The 14,859-nt window shown below is 46.1% G+C and overlaps 1 long non-coding RNA gene across 1 annotated transcript; it reads left to right on the top strand.

Annotated features, from left to right (window-relative positions):
* Nucleotides 1–1,930: 1,930 nt before the first annotated feature.
* LOC307033710 lies at nucleotides 1,931–14,721 on the top strand. Its single transcript, XR_013806628.1, has 3 exons — nucleotides 1,931–2,446; nucleotides 14,065–14,086; nucleotides 14,465–14,721. It is a non-coding gene; the product is annotated as an uncharacterized lncRNA (long non-coding RNA).
* The last annotated feature ends 138 nt before the right edge of the window (nucleotides 14,722–14,859 follow it).

Here is a 14,859-nt window from a genome sequence, read left to right on the forward strand (position 1 = left end):
ATGATTGTATTATTTATTTATTCTATTCTTGTTGTACTCAGTCCTGTGTGAATTGGCTTCTACAGCTTTTAAAAGTTCATCAATCACAAAGTTATATGTGACTTGGTTAACATTTGTTATTTTTGTTCTTTGACGGCGTACTTACCTTTTGTGCATGAAAAGTGCTTCTGTATATAAAATAAAGTTTGAATGATTGATAGAAATATCAATATGTTTTACAGTTACAGAAATACTGCACTAGAAAGAAGGTTGTAAACTGGTTAAAACAGTTTACAAAAGTACATGAAACAGCCAAGTGAATTTGTTTAATACACCTCTCACTTTCGTTTCCTCAAAAGTATGATGCATAGTGGTGGTGCAACAATGGGTGCGAATTTACTTGACAAAACTTACTGACTTACCCTGGCCAAGGTGAAAACGGTTTGTTGTTGGATTTAGTACACATATCAATTAAAAACCAGTTCCTCTGGTCTTTCTTAGGCTGTTCAACAATCATGGGCTGTGATATTAAAAAGCCGCCTAACTGTGGGTATTTTATGTTTATAGTATATTTTAACAACCTTTCTGTTTCCTTCGAGCAGTCCTTTCCACTTCCTTTGCATTAACAAGCTCAACATATACACAGTACACCCAGTTTATTATTATATATCTGTTCAAACTGGTTCACTGAACATGTTTATATTATTTGTTGATTAAGTGTATTGGTATTTGGGGTGAGATTCCCCAGGTGGCAGTTGGTCACTAATGTATTCCCCCTATAAAGAAATCTAATCAAATAACATTGACAAGCACAAAAACAGGAAAGAGATGATTGGCTCACAGTTGTTGTGGCAACATCTGATTTATTTGTTAAATTAAAGAAGCAAACCTCATTTAGTCAGCTGCTTGATTTGGAAGTTGGAAAAGAAAAGGGATAAGGATTGAAAATAATTAGAGTGAAGATAGTCTATTTTGATTTGCATCTTTAGACTCAAATGCTTTTACATTATTGGGTTTCATGCATAAATATAACATTACTAATGGAGGGGAGTAAGCTCACACAGCTCCAACACCATTGTGAAGTTTGCTTACGACACGACCGTCATCGGCCAGATCACTGACGGCAACGAGACGGCGTACAGAGAGGAGGTCGGAAACCTCACATCTTGCTGCCAGGATAACAACATCCATCTAAATGTCAGCAAAACCAAGGAGCTGATTGTGGATTACAGAAAGCAGCAGAGAGAGGGTCACGCCCCCATCGCCATCAATGGGACTACGCCGTACGGTCTTCACACCACCACCATCACCAAAAAAGCTTGACAGCGGTTCTTCTTCCTCCGCAGGCTGAAGAGGTTCAACATGGACTCCAGGGGTTTTCAGGAGACTTCCGGTGAGGCACGAGGCTGATGGCAGCAAGATACTGAGTGCTGAACAAAATCCCCCCTTTTTTCATATTTATTGCAACTCATAGACAGTAATAACACACATTTGAGAAAAGAAATGTCTCCAGCAAAGAAGGAAAAGACTCAGACTAAAAAACAAGAATCTAACAGACAACAGCAAGCTAGCGATTCACCCACCGACATAGCTATGCTAATCAAGCAAGCTATCGCGGATGAGATGGAAACTCTGCAGGGAACAGTAGCAGACATGCTAAAGGGTGCGATTGAGAAGGCTCTCAATCCTATAGAGAAGCACTTGGTCGAAAACGTCAACATCCTCCGGTCATTAAAAGAACAAGCTGATGGTCACGCAAAAAAGTTTGACACGGTTTTCAATAAGATTGACAGCATTCAGGTTGCCGTGTGCAAGAATGAGAAGGAAACTAGCATGTGTATCATGGAGGTGACAAAGATGCGAAGGAAGCTCAATGAATTGGATGACAGGTCCAGAATGAACAATGTAAGGATTGTCAACTTACCAACAGGTGGTGAGGGCGATGATCCCAGGGGTTACCTTCAAAAGATGCTGCCTATCTGGATACCTTCAATCAAGAGCCCCAACAATAATCCACTGGAAATCGATAGGGCACATTGTATTTTCTCCAACAACACCTCAAGATCGCGGACCATGCTTCTCAAACTACTACGCTATACCGACAGACAGGCCATTCTTGAAGGCGCGAGGAAAGCTAGACCGACTCTCCAAGACGGGACACAGCTGTTGTTCTTCGCCGATTACAGCCCCAGTACGACTCAGGAGCGACAGGAATACAAGGATATCCGCACTAAACTTCGACAGAAGTGGATCGACTTGTTCATCATATAACCTGCAATTCTGAAAGTGAACAACAAGGGCACGAGGATGTCATTTAACTTGGCAGAAGAGGCGAGAGAAGCCCTTAAATCAACGGTGGACATGCAAGAAGATCTTGGACATTGAATACGCTACCTGTGCCAACGGAGGAGATGGATCTTCAATAAGGACAGAGAAAGTCTGGCACCTATGGGCAGGTAGACGATATGTAGGTGATGTCCTATGCTTATTTTATATTGGACAATGTTCGTTAAGCCTCCATACTTGAAAATGTTGAAATAGGGGCCAGTTTATTTTCAAATTATTGCAGATAAGAGTTCTAATGTTATTGTTTAATTGCCATGTTTATATGGTGTTAAGGTAATATTCCGCCCATACTATATACTTTAAATGCGAGTGATATGCAGCATACATAATGTACATTATAACGGAATAGGCTTGGGAAGCTGGAGGCGTGTTTTGAAAACTTTTTCGTGCCTCCACTGTTTACATTCATGGGCGCGTGATATGACATCATCGGCAGGCAACGGTCTGTATATGGGCTATACCATTTCATGAGAACGAGAGGGGGATGGTTGTAATGATACAGGTTGATCGGTTTGAAAGAGGTTTTCTATTCCTCAGTTTTACTGTTTGTGAGACCTGCTATGCTTTATCTTTATGCAAGGGGGGGAACAATCAGTGTTAGACGTAGCTAAGTGACGCTCACAGATGTTACCAAGAAGAGGGTCGAATGGGGGGGGGAAAGGGAGGGTTGTAACTCAGGGATCCACCACCAACTCACAACAGGTCCAGGGAATAAATACACATACAGATACATTGGAACATTTGAATATTGTATCATTTAATGTAAGACGACTTAACTCTCCGTATAAACCAGGGGTTCTCAACCTTTTTTGGGCCAGCGCCCCCCTGTCCATTATCCAGGTCTCTTACCGCCCCCCATCAAAAAAAGTAGACTTATTTTCTTCCCTGAATATTAATGTTGACTAATATTCTGTGTTATATCATTTAAAAAGCATGTCACTGAATGCCAAATAATAGATTTGATTTAACTGGGCAGTTGGAATATCATTATCATTAGTTTACCAGAGAGCAGAAAAGCCATGTGAATGTGAATAAAAATGATATTTATGAGTGTTAAACAAACTCAGACAAGAGCAGAGACTACAAACAGACTGCTACGGAACAGCAGCAATTTCACACATGTCCAGTGCAGAACAAACAGTAGGCTACAAAACTGTACATTAGGCCTACAGAACTAACAGGTCGGAAAGGTGTTGCATTTCGCCAAATTGCGGGGGGGGGGAAGGTTAGTGTGAGCCCTGCGCTTGGTGGTTCTCATCTCCGCCAGTTTCTTCACTGCGGGTTGCAGAGAACTTAGTTTCAGTCGCAGTGCACCTGAGGCCGTCAAGTTCAAGCGATTGCGGTACTTGGACTGCATGTGGAGGACCTGGCTGAATCCCTGCTCCACGAGGTATGTGGTTGGGAAAGCCAGAAGAAGCAGCCTCGCTTTCTTCCAGAGAGCCGGGTAACGCTGAGAGTATTTGACCCACATGTTGCCCCAGCCAGAGGTGCGGAAAATAGCCTGGGCCTCATCATCACTCTGGATGTCGATGAGATGCTCCTGTATTGCTGGCTCGCATTCCGCCACGTCCGCCTGAAAGGGCTGCACCACCCAGGTGGGAACATCGAGGTCCAAAAGATCTCTGAAGCGGATCTTCAAGTCGGCATTCACCATCCACAGGTGGTCTGTGTAAATGAGGAGGCGCTCATCTGTAAGAGCCTCAGACACCTGCAATGAGTATAACCAGGAAATTGTTATCGGTGCAGAATGTTTCCATCCGATTTTAAATTGGTTATTTTATTGCTAATTAGTTTACTAATTGATGTTTCTTTATTCTCATAATACATTCAGAACATAAGTTATTTATACTAACCAGGAACAAAAATATAGTGTTGCATAGAGTAGCCTACATTTATTACATGTATTATTTATTATTATCATTATTTAGTAGCCTAGGCTAGATCACCTTGGTCAACAGCGGGAAATGAGCAAACTGCCTCCTGCCTATGCTCTGCCGGTATAGATCCAGCCTGGAGGTGAGACTGTGGATGACCGCCTTGCTCTGGATCAGAGTAACTCCTTTTCCTTGGAGCTTCAGCGTGACTTCATTCATTTTGCCAAAGAAGTCTGCGAGGTACATGATGTCGCAGCGGCTGGATGACACCTGTTCCCCGAGAGCTGCATCCACCTCCTCCAGGAACTCCACGATGCTGTCAAACAGCTCACAAAAACGAGCAAGGCAGTTTCCTTTTGAGACCCAGCGGACATCAGTGTGGATAAGAAGACGCTCAAAGGTCTCATCATTTTCCTGACACAGCTGTCGGAACAATCTGTTATTCAGGGCGTGGGCTTTTATTTTGTTTATTGCCTTTACTGCAACATTGAGAGACTCGTGGAGAGGTGGACTTTTAGATTTGGCCACAAGGTTGTGGCGGTGCAAGACACAGTGGACTGTGAGGACATGCGGGTCCTGCTCCTTCAGCAGAGTGGTGAAGCCACGGTACCTGCCAACCGCACCGAAAGTAGCACATGCAAGGATGTTGTTGATCGGGATTGACTTCTCCTGTAGATAAGCATCCAGTGCATTAAAAATGGTATGGCCCTTGGTGTCTGTGACCAGATATTTGGAAAATAAAAATTCCTCAGCCATCTCCTGACTTTTGGAGGTGCTATAGCGGACATAGGCCATCAACAGAACATTGTTGTCAGAAGTGGTTGTCTCATCCAGCTGAAGGCTGAATGGAGTTTCCCGCAGGATGGCACACAGCTGCTCCTCTGTATCAGCGCCCATTTCATCAATCCTGCGTGCTACGGTGTCATTACTGAGTGGGATGGATTTCAGCACCTGTGTGGGATCACGCTCCATCACAGTAGATATGACCTCTTTGATGGCAGGGAGTACTAACTTCTCTCCGATTGTGAACGGCTGCCCACATTTGGCTATCAGCAAGGAGATGTTATATGACGCTATTAGCCCGCTGTCAGTCTGGGTGGTCTTCCTAGCGAAGAGACTGCTGATGGTGCTCCTACCATGTTTCTCTTTGAGGGCCTGGAAGAACCGTCGCTCCTTATCTGCCTTATCCGGGTGGATCTTGGTAAGGTGCTCCTTTAAACGTGAGGGTTTCATTCCCTCATTGGAAAATACATGTTCGCAAAGTAAACACATTGGGAGTATTGCATTGGTAGGAGACGGTATGAAGCCATAGCTAAGATATTCAATAGAGTACTGTCTGCATTTTATCTTTTTCGCGGCCATTTTGCTGATGTGATATGATTTTTGTTGTTTTATGATGCTAATATTTAGGGGGGGGGGGGGTAGTGTCACGATATGGCGGCAAACGCTAGAGGGCTAGTTGGTGACATGACAAGACATCGTGCCGGGAGCGGACCGGAAGTCGTTGTAATTTTGAACAAACAGAGCTCTGTGTGGAGCAGCCTGGCTAGCCAGCTCTTCCATGTCGTAGCAGACATAGAAACGGGTATTATTTTCATAAACTGACCACTTAGTTCGAATCTGTTAGTGGAATTTGTCATATCAAAACATATCAAAATTTAACAAAGTGACACAGATTATTAACAGTCGCGATCCCAAAATTACAACGACTTCCGGTCCGCTCCCGGCTGCTTTTTGTAGGGGACATTCGTAAATGCGCTCAGAGCGCTCCGAGCGTCCCCGTTCCACAGTCCAGAGCGCTGCGCTCTGAGCGCTCACAGCTGGGTGCTCTGGCGGAACAGACGGGTTGTCCGAGCGGACTGACCGTTCGTGCATTTACGAACGTACCCGTAATAACACTGCTGACAGCTGACCAATCGCAAGCAGAGTTGTGGTTTCCTATAGCAACAAAAGATGCTGACAGCTGCTTTTTGTACAGGAAAAGACGCTGTGGCCAGCGTTTTTCATGACAAAAAGACATTATGCGTGAACGCCCCCCAAGAACACCTCAACGCCCCCCTTTCAAAAATATTGCTTCCAGCGCCCCCCGATGTTCTCTGAACGCCCCCTGGGGGGCGGTACCGCCCCCGTTGAGAACCAGTGGTATAAACGTTCAAAAATCTTAGATTTCTTACGCAGAAAGAAGATAGATATTGCAATGTTTCAGGAGACACACCTTAAACCTAATGACACTTCAAGGGTTCAAAACAGATTCTATAAACCTATTGTTGCATCAACTGATGGCACTCGCACTAAAAGAGCTATGATACTTGTGAGGCGTAACATAAATGTATCAATTGAAAGGATTGGCTCTGACAATAAAGAACGTCTAGCCTATTGCTGCACATCTATTCAAGGTAAAAAAAAGTGGCTTTTGTTAGCATATATGCCCCGACAGTATCTGAAGCTGATTTTTTTCCCTCAGTCACTTCACAGTTACTGAAGTTAAATGACTACCAATTATATGTTGGGTCGGACATGAATGCTTTTGTAAACAATAACCTTGACAAATCTGCTGCAACTCTATCAAGTTCTCAAGAATCTGCTTCCAAAGCACTTAATCTCTTTATAACAGACTTAAACTTAATTGATGTGTGGAGGGTGCATAATCAATCTGCGAGAGACTATACATTTTTTTCCACGAGACATAAAACCTTCTCTCGAATAGAATACATTCTTGTATCTTCTGGGCTGATGCCTTCAATACAGTCAATTGAGTTCCTACCCAGACATCGCTCCGATCACAACCCAATTTTAGCTAATTTTAACTTTGGAAATGTAAAAAATGGGGCTACTAGATGGAGGTTCAACTCGACCCTTTTAAAGAACAACAAATTTATATCGCAATTGAGATCAAAACTGACCGAATTTATAATCTTGAATAAGAATAGCGTCACAGATGTCACGGTGGTCTGGGCCACCATCAAGGGTTTTATACGAAATAATGCTATACGGTTCAGTTCCCACCTACATAAAAGCCGACTGCAAAATATTTCTCACCTGGAAGAACAATGTAATATGTTGGAAAAAGTCCTAAAAGAGAGATACACAACAACAATAGAAATTGAGCTCAAAACAAAGCAAGCAGAACTTAACGACCTATTAAGACACAGGGCAGAATATATGATCCATATAACCAAACACAAGTATTATGCAGAAGGCAGCAGACCAAGCCACCTTTTGGCATTAACTTTAAAACAACAAGAGGCTAGAAGGACCATACCAGCAATCAGATGTAATAAACGTGGAATAGTATCTTCTACAGAGGAGATAAATGAAACATTTAAAAATTACTTTAAAGAACTGTATTCATGTAGCTCAGTTCCTTCTGACGAAGACTTCGCCAAATTTTTTAGCGGGTTAGGCCTCCCTACATTATCATTAGATGACACCAAAACACTGGAGTCACCTATCACGCTGGAGGAGCTACACTGAACAAAAATATAAATGCAACACTTTTGTTTTTGCTCCCATTTTTCATGAGATGAACTCAAAGATCTAAAACATTTTCTATATACACAAAATAACCATTTCTCTCAAATATTGTTCACAAATCTGAAAAAATCTGTGATAGTGAGCGCTTCTCCTTTGCCGAGATAATCCATCCCACCTCACAGGTGTGGCATATCAAGATGCTGATTAGACAGCGTGACTATTGCACAGGTGTGCCTTAGGTTGACCACAATAAAAACTTGCAGTTTTGCTTTACTGGGGGGGTCTGGGGGGGCCGAAAACCAGTCAGTATCTGGTGTGACCACCATTTGCCTCACGCAGTGCAAAACATCTCCTTTGCATAGAGTTGATCAGGTTGTTGATTGTGGCCTGTGGAATGTTGGTCCACTCCTCTTCAATGGCTGTGCGAAGTTGCTGGATATTGGCAGGAACTGGAACACGCTGTCGTATACGCCGATCCAGAGCACCCCAAACATGCTCAATGGGGGACATTTTAGGGTTAGGGTTAGGGTTAGGGTTTAACCCTAGGGTTTTCGGACCCGCCCAGACCCCCCCAATAAAGCAAAACTGCATGTTTCAGAGTGGTCTTTTATTGAGGCCAGCCTAAGGCACACCTGTGCAATAATCATGCTGTCTAATCAGCATCTTGATATGCCACACCTGTGAGGTGGGATGGATTATCTCGGCAAAGGAGAAGTGCTCACTATCTCCGGCGCTGGGAGAGACTACGCAGGTCATTTCCTCATATTCCAAAAAATTGAGGAAAAATTCATTATAGCGGTAGTAAATCACTCGGTGCTGTATGATCAGTCTCTGTTCATCTACCGCAGGGCTGGGGAACCTCCGGTCCCCGGGCCCTATACGGCCCGCGAGACCATTTGGTACGGCCCTCGAGGTAATTTATAAACACACGCAAAAAATAAAAGAATTTAAGAAATCTAGACTGCAAAAAAATTAAACAAGCGAGTGCCTGTTTTTCCTGGCCAAGGTCAGGGTCCTTGAACACAACACGAGCCTAACGTGTCATCACGTGGTATATGTTTCGTCTGACAGGGGTGCAGTTCTGAAGGAGAGCATCAGAACGTCGCTTCGGCACTTCTAAAAATTGCAGTACCCATAAGGAGCCGTACACATGCCGCAGTTTTTTCGTGGCTGTGTCTTTAGTTGAAAGCCCAGTGGCGATCTGTTCACATCTGTCATACTGATCATACAGTCAATAACTTTGTTGTTATTAGCATCTGGTTAGCTAGCTATGCTAACGAATATAAGAAGCTTTTTCTCCAACCAGTGAGGTAAAAGCACATCTTTATATGATCATTATAGTTATAAAAAAACAAGAGAATAAAGTAAACAGGTATAAAATACCATATGACAGTAAATAAAAGTTGTTATTAATAAACAAGAATACAGTTTGAAAGGAGTGATTTGTAAAATATCCATAAAGAAAAAGAAATCTGCTTACAGTTCTGTTTCATATGGATGTTGAGAGATCTATCCATAGATCTCCTAATGTTGCTCTCAAAGTTCACCAGATTGATGCTTTTAACTAAAAAAAAATCTTCCCGGGAGGTGAGGACCCCCCTAGAGGATCCCCTAAAATCCCCAAACGCTGTGTTGACGGGCCGTCATGACACAGCGTCGTTCCAACGGAACGTGTGTATGTTTCTGGAAGTGAAACGAGGAAGCAGAAAAACAGAGGTCTGTGATGTATTTTGTGAAACAGAAGAGAAATGAAGCTTAGCGCAAGTTCAATTAGGAAGACCAATATTCCCTGGTGCTGCACGTAATTTCAATACCTTCCCCTCTCCCAATAAGTGATCAGGGGCGTTACTCCCCAGCTAGCCAATCATCGCACCCGCTAACCCCTTTAAATCTGCTCTTCCCTCTCTGTCAGTTGTCATTTCAGGTGTCAACGCACAATTGGTAGTACCTCGATACTCCTCTCTCGTAAACACTCAGAAAAGACAAAAAAAAAACTCAGATGTCTAATACAGAATGTTCAGATAACGAAGCTTTTCCGAAGGATTTCGATCCCGGTTCTGACGTACCTCCAGAAGTACATTCCAACTCCTCAAGCCACCGGCGCACGAGCTCCCGTCTGGTTTCCCGTGGCGGATCTCGAACAGCAGAGGCTGACTTCCTCATCTCCCATAGCTGCAGCCGGGCATTTCTGCAGCCCCAGATCTCCCTCTCTCCCAGCTTCGGGAACTCTCGGACCAAGTCTCCGGTGCGGTCTCCCAGCCCAGGCCAGCAGCTCCAGCCAACTCTTCAGCCAACTCTCCAGCTAACTCTCCCGAGAGACCAGGGTGAGGACGCGGGCGTAGCCGCGGGGGGAAAAGGACAAGGAAGCAGAGTCCTCCACGAGCTCGCTTGTCAAAAAGACCCACCCTCCCCCAGGCTCAACCGAGCGCCGCCCAGCTCGGGAGCCCTGGTAACCTGCCCCTCACGGATGATAGCTTAGCTAATACCCTGAAAAAACTGGCAAGCTCCATACTGTCAGTCGACGCTCTCCTTCAGGCCATGGATAAAGGCCCCGCTGGAGCTTCAACCTCTTCCGCGAACCAGGCCGGGGGTTTTGCTCCGGTGCCGCCAGGGTTTTTGCCGGGTCAGGGCCCTTTTCATCCACAGTTGGTAGTTCCCTCTCATTCCCTGGCTTCCGCACTCCCAGCGCCTCCTTCAGGTAGGCCTTACATTCCCCAAGCCGCTTACATTTCGTCACGGCTGAGAGCGAAAATCCTTGAAGGGAAAGACATTAATCTTGCCTTCCCCGGAGTGCGACAAGTCCATCGCCACGGGAGGAAGCTTCACTGCCGTGTTTAGGTCCGCAGATCCCCGACTCCTTAAAGATCTCAACATAGGGCAATTCCTGGTTGCTTTCGGCATCTTCCGCGATGTCCTATGGTCCGTTTACCCCGAAAGAAGAACTGAGTTAGACGCTTATCTGGGCATTATCGGCGATCTCCATCTCAAATACGGGAAATCCACGTTCTACTGCTATCACAGCGCTTCATCTAGCTCACTGCAACATTCGCCTGGACTGGTCCATGCTGGACACCGAGCTGCTTGTGATGGCTACCGGCGGGCAACAAGTCGCCTCATGCATTAGTTGGGGGACGCAGGGCCACACCTCCCCCTTCTGCCCATCAGTGCCTCTCTCCGGTTCCAGAGATTTCCCCACGCCGTATCTCGGGAATAATAGACAAGATCGTCAGGTGCAGAACAGGCAAAATGAGAGGATTTGTTATGGCTTTAACGAAAACGTCTGCGTTTATCCTTATTGTACATTTCTCCACATTTGCAGTTTCTGCAGGGAGGCCCATCCGAAGTCAGTCTGCCCCAGGCGCCACCGAGTCACCTTCCCGCCACAAAAACCACGTGGTGGAAAAATCTTCTGAAACATCACCCTTCTACTCCCATTAACATCCCACACTTAGCCGGTGCGCTCTCTACTCACCCAGATTCAGTGTTCGTAGATTATCTCCTGTCAGGGCTCTCCCAAGGCTTTAGGGTCGGGGTTCTCTCTCCCCCCTCTGTGACTTTCGTTGCAAAAAACCTGCAATCAGCCACTGAAGAACCCATCATAGTCTCCCAGCTCATTGAGAAAGAACTTCACAAAGGATACTTAATAGGTCCTTTTCACTCATCCCCGTTCTCTGTGTTCCGGACAAGTCCAATAGGAGTAGCCACACGTAAATACTCCGAGAAGAAAAGGCTGATTTTCGATCTGTCCGCACCCCGCTCCGGCCCGTTCTGCAGCATTAACAGCCTCATCCCTTCAGAGCCATTCTCCCTTCACCATGCCTTGGTTGATAACGCAATCAAACTAATTAAGCTTGCAGGGCAAGGAGCCTGGCTCTCCAAAGCAGACATTACCGATGCGTTCAAAATCATTCCCATCCATCCGTCTCAGTGGAATATGTTCGGTACCAGGTGGGAATCTAAATTCTACTTCGCCGTCCGCCTAACCTTCGGGTGCAGAAGTAGCCCCTGCATTTTTTATTCTTTTTCCGGAGCCCTTTGCTGGATCCTGCTGAACAGCGTCAGAATTCCATCTGTTCTTCAATTACTGGACGATTTCCTCCTCGTAGATCCCCCTAGGGACAACTCAGGAACCTCGGCAAAACTTAAACTCTGCTTTCAGGAGCTAGGCGTCCCCTTATCCGCAGAGAAAACCCTAGGACCCGACACACGCCTGGAGTTTTTAGGCATTACACTCGATTCCATAGAGATGAAAGCGTCTCTTCCCACCGACAAACTGCAGCGCATACGTGACATTACTAAGTCATATTGCGAGCAACAAATCATCACCAAACAACAGCTGCTCTCTCTTCTCGGGCACCCTAACTTCGCCATGGGCGTCATTCCCCAGGGGCGCTCATTCAAGGCTGCCGCTCAGACCTACGATTCTGGTCTCTCCTGCTTGCTCACTGGAACGGCATCACCTTATTTTATGACGACCTCGTGTATTCCTCCGACTCAATGAGGTTCTTCACGGACGCCGCCCCATCCGTGGGTTTTGGGGGTTTCTTTCAGGGAGAGTGGTTCGCAGGTCCATGGCCTGCCGCATTCCCCAATCATGGCTCGTCCTCTGCCCTGCACAAGATCTACCCTATCGCTGTTGCCTGTTACGTGTGGGGCCACCTCTGGCTGCGGAAACGCATCTCGGTGCTCTGCGACAACCAATCAGTGGTCGGAATAATTAATAAAGCTCGCTCCCCGTGCAATGACATTATGCCGTTCATGAGAAGCATCAAGTCCTCCATTACACATAACTTCCTCATCTCAGCTCGTCACGTCCCCGGCCACCTCAACACAGCGGCTGATTCCCTCTCTCGCTTTCATTTCCAGACCTTCCGGAATCTCTGCCCAGAAGCCAGCTTGCAACCCGTCGGGATCCCTCCCCTGCATCTCCTCTCTCTCTCTTAAACGAGAGCCCATTAGCCAGGCACCTAGAGTTCGCCAGATTTTTTATGAGGAAGGGCTTAGCCGCTTCCACCCTTAAAACGTACGACTCCGCATGGAGAATATTCGCTTTCTTTAGTTTTTCCGTAGGCATCTCACTTAAACCCGTCCTTATATCCACCGTGTGTGCCTTCATGTGCTACTGCGCCACTGATCGCCACCTCAAACCCCAATACATCAGAGGCCTCTTAGCAGGAGTTCAATTTAATGTTCGTTGTTTCGATCCCAGCTTTCCCAGCCTATTTACTAACCAATCAGTTAAACTCATTCTTAAAGGTCTTCTAAAAACGTTTCCCCCCGCTTTAGACCATAGACGACCCATTACACTCTCCACTCTGCGCCTCATGCTCTCCAAACTTAGAGAAGGATTATTTTCTCCCTACGTCGATAGCTACTCGATGCATTATTTCTATTAGCATTCTATGCTTTTCTCAGACCAGGCGAGTTCGCCACAGCTTCCCTAACTTTCGATCCCAATCAAGACGTCTGCTTTACCGGCTTATCTTTCTACGCTAGCCATTTTAGTCTACAGCTTAAGCACTCCAAATGCGGAGGCGCCTGCTCCGTTACCGCAGCTCGCAATGATTCCCCGTTCTGCCCCTATAAACCCATGATCAAATTTCTGCACCTCAGATCTTCCACAAATCCTCTCTCACCACTATTTCTTCTTCCAGAGAATATTCCCTTAACTCAACGCCGGTTCCATTATTATTTAAAGCAAGTTCTCTCTAAATCCGGCTTATCACCCCAATTATTCTCGGGGCATTCATTCAGGATAGGCGCAGCTACCTCTGCTGCCAATCAAGGCGTCTCTTCCTCATCCCTGCAACAACTCGGACGGTGGTCCTCTTCTGCCTTCACATCCTACATTCGCCCGGACATCAGTGCCATGCTGGCTATCCAAAGTTCCCTCAAACCTTAACGGTATTTATGCATATAACTGGTGGTGGTCTTAGCAAGTCAGCACATTTACGTGTCACAGTGTTCGCGTTTAAACCTTCACATCAGTTTGCGACCTCCGGGTCTGCATCGTGTTTAACCCTGTGTGTACAGGTTGCGGCCAGTGGGTCAGCGTCATGTTTAACCCTGTGTGTACAGGTTGCGGCCAGTGGGTCAGCGTCATGTTTAACCCTGTGTGTACAGGTTGCGGCCAGTGGGTCAGCGTCATGTTTAACCCTGTGTGTACAGGTTGCGGCCAGTGGGTCAGCGTCATGTTTAACCTTGTGTGTACAGGTTGCGGCCAGTGGGTCAGCGTCATGTTCAACCCTGCGTGTGCAGGTTGCGGCCAGTGGGTCAGCGTCTGTTTAACCCCGCTACGCAGTGCGTTAACCATGGTCAGTGTTCACGTACACCCGGCGGTGTTTCCGGCATTTTCATCATGTCCCTGTGCTATCTCTCTTTTCATCCACAGATCTCCGCAATCAGCCCGTAAGGTAAGAAATGCTTCACATCTCATTACTCCATACTTCACTTATTTTGGGGGTTCATCAGAGCGGGTTTCCCCTCTCGAATGATCATCCTGCAAACCGGGGCCTAATCGCCAAACATCAGTACATTCAATTGTAGTAATCTGTCTATCACTATTTCCTATATCATGTGTCCCGGTAATAAACATGTATTTCATACATCACGTCTCTCCTGATTGAAATGAAGCTTAGCGCAAGTTCAATTAGGAAGACCAATATTCCCTGGTGCTGCACGTAATTTCAATACCTTCCCCTCTCCCAATAAGTAATCAGGGGCGTTACTCCCCAGCTAGCCAATCATCGCACCCGCTAACCCCTTTAAATCTGCTCTTCCCTCTCTGTCAGTTGTCATTTCAGGTGTCAACGCACAACCCTTCTGCACCCCTTCGCCTCCGTCTCCTGACACAGGGCCAAGTCTAAACCTTCTCCCCTCAGATCAGACCAAACTACTTATCACCACCACCAGTGTCTAGACCCCGGGGGGTTCATCGGAGCGGGTTTCCCCTCCCGAATGATCATCCTGCAAACCGGGGCCTATCACTATTTCCTATATCATGTGTCCCGGTAATAAACATGTATTTCATACATCACGTCTCTCTTGATTGAAGCTAAATAAATGCAAGGGCCTCCCAAGAAGAGCTCGTCTCTCTCCAGTCATTTAAGCTAAAGTGGGTTATTGAACCTGAAGCTTGTTGCTTCTGCCCTCCTCGACTACGGTCTGGGAGCCGACAGGAAAGTTC

The sequence above is a fragment of the Notothenia rossii genome, assembly GCF_949606895.1.
Source record: "Notothenia rossii genome assembly, chromosome: 3".
NCBI lineage: Eukaryota > Metazoa > Chordata > Actinopteri > Perciformes > Nototheniidae > Notothenia > Notothenia rossii.